Genomic DNA, 2,661 nt, shown 5'->3' with positions numbered 1-2,661 from the left:
CTAGATTTCCCAATCCCCTTCGCATTTGATATTCTCTGGACTTACAGCATCTGCAATAAGAAAAATCAAGGAACTCTGAGAGCTCTTCCTCTCACTCAGGACAGGTAGCAGAACTCTTACGGTTTTATGTCTCCAATTGTTCCAATCACAGTTTCTAACACAGAAATGAAACTGCTCAGTGTCTCCGTCCTCGCCCCACTCTGTTTCACGGAGATCTGCATCTCTAAGTTCTCAGGCTCCAACAGCAGCTCTGTTAAGAACAGACAACCGGTATCGTCCTGAGCACTGAGGTAGGCTTTCCATGGCTGAGCCCCAGCCCTGCTCACTGCGATGGTCTGGATGTTCACCACTTGCAGGGCCATCTGGAGGGTGTCTGGGTGGACTGCTCCCTGCCAAGGGACCACCTGCTGATGAGCAACTTGGAGGCTAAGCCAAGTTTTCTCAAAATACTCAGCAGTAAGCTGGAGATTGGGGACTAGCATGAGGGCTCCAGAATCAGAGAGTTCTTGCACCCTCTCCTTGTCCTCTTCAGGAATCAGGGGTCCTGATGCGGCCAAGGATGCAGTGTTGGGAAGCTCTAGGCCACGACGCTCTGCCCCCTGGCATTTAGAGATGGTTGCCCAGCGGGCTTTGCCATATACTGGCACCAGCGTGTTGAAGTCCAAGGCCCAGCTATTCACAGGTCTTTCTGCCTGATCCTCCAAAAGTCCAAGAGAAGGGTCAGATTTAGGGCTACATAGGATCCGCTTAACTTCATCAATGCCAGCTAAGAGGAGGCGATAATAGAAGAGACCACGGTCCCGAACTGCCATATCCTTTTCTTCCTCTATGCAGTAGTGCAGCAAGCGGCCCAGCATGTCCTGGCACTCAGCGGGCCGGGAGAGGAAAAGGCGCAGCAGCGCCGTGAGGAGCTCCATCTTAACAGCTGGAAATGTCTCTGACTTCACGTTCTCTACGAAGTCTTCCAACACGTAAGGAGCATTGGGAATTCTTTCCCCATGGACACCGAGTAGCCAAATGAGCGCCTGCTTCCCCTCGCTGTCCTGAATGTTCTCCTCACAGCCGGGCAGGGCCTGGCACACAGCTTCCGTACACTGAGGACACAGCCACACCAGGTCTCGGAAAGTCTGCACCACCACTGTGGTAATGTGCTCTTGTCGAAGCTCCAGCAACTCTGTTAGAATCTGCACACACTGATCTGTGTAGGTCCTGGCAATACCACCTATGGCCAAGATGGCAGCCTGTGCAAAGTCAGCAGACACGTCAGTGCAGTACCCGCGCAGCTCCTCGAGCACCTGCTGCACGTTCTCGTCGTTCACCAGCTCACACAGCACCTCCACCTTCTGCAGCTTGATATAGTGGGGCTCCGAGTAGGAGCAAAAGAACTTTTTGTAGTGGCTGCTAAAGTGACCCGGCAAACTATGCAAGATCTGGCGCACGTGACAGAGGGCAGCAAAACAGAGCTCGCGGCTCTCCGAAGAGCAGGCAGCCAGTAAAGGTCCCTTCACTTGCATGAGCACATCCGTTTGCACGTGGGGGAACTTTTTTGCTAAGATCAGAAAGAGTTTGGCGGCTCCCATCACCACGCTTGGGCTACTGCTCTTGAGAAAGCTGTCCAACAGATTGAGAATGTCAAACAGCTCCTCCTCACTGCGGGGCTGGTAGCGGAGCAGGAAGTTCAATACTTCAGCCTGGCCCCATTGGTCCAGTTTGGACATTCGATTTAAGAGATGGTGGGCGATGGGCTTATTGATGACAACACCTCCTTCCTGTTTCAGAATTTCCTCTAGAGACCTCAAGCAGTTCACCACCACAATTGGATCCTGGTCACGCAGCAAACTGTATAATTCATTTACCAGGGCACCATCCACTTCAGAGTCTCCATGAAGATTATGCATCTTGGCACAGCCAAGGACTGCCACCCTCCTGACGTAGGAAGCCTTATCCCGCAGACCGTTGAGAATAGGCTGTTGGATATACTCCTGTACACCAGGCATCCTGAGGCTGCACATGCTCCGCAGTGCCAGCCCTCGCACCATCGGGTTGGGGTCCGAACAGTCTTTGCACAGTGTGTTGATGGCCAGGAGAGCCAGATCTGGCTTCAGGGGAGCGTATGTGCACATGTAGAGATAAACCAACTTCTTCTGAACAATATCTACGGTGGCACTGGCCTTCACCATTTCCATGAAAACACCAGACATGTCCACGCCCTGAGTCATGTGCCTAATCACGCGCTGGATGACGTTCCGGTAGCGCAGCCGGTCCGCCTGGACGTGAGGGTTACACAGAGCCTTCTTCAGCTCCTTCACCGCGTCCTCGGAGCCGAGGTACGGCATCTCCCCGCACGCTCCCGGGCGGCGCCCACGGCCCGACGGGGAACCGCTCGGAGTTCCAGCCCGGCAGGCCACAGGCCGCAGCCCCAGCCTCTCAGTGCCAGCCTTTCTGGCGCCTCCTCGCGGCCGCCGTCGCCCCACAGCCAAAACTCTTGAAATGTAAAAGAATATCCACAGAGTCTAGAAACAGTGAAGTCCATATAAATCAAATAAAAGTATGCAAGCTGATATTGCATAAGCTCCGCAGAAGAAGGTTCCAGTACCAGATCTGAACATATGTTTTCACATATAGAGATCTATGTTTTTATAACTATTTTGGAGCAGTTAA

The 2,661-nt window shown here is 53.1% G+C and overlaps 1 pseudogene across 1 annotated transcript; it reads right to left on the bottom strand.

The window, feature by feature from the left end:
- Window positions 1-59: 59 nt before the first annotated feature.
- Window positions 60-2,443, bottom strand: LOC102441876 (annotated as a pseudogene). Its single transcript, XR_001348025.2, has one exon. The product of XR_001348025.2 is annotated as an AP-4 complex subunit beta-1 pseudogene (transcript).
- Between the last annotated feature and the right edge of the window lie 218 nt (window positions 2,444-2,661).

This window comes from Myotis lucifugus, unplaced genomic scaffold, assembly GCF_000147115.1.
Source record: "Myotis lucifugus unplaced genomic scaffold, Myoluc2.0 scaffold_1, whole genome shotgun sequence".
NCBI lineage: Eukaryota > Metazoa > Chordata > Mammalia > Chiroptera > Vespertilionidae > Myotis > Myotis lucifugus.
Note: the sequence above shows the minus strand (reverse complement) of the source record. Positions and strands in the feature narration are given on the sequence as shown.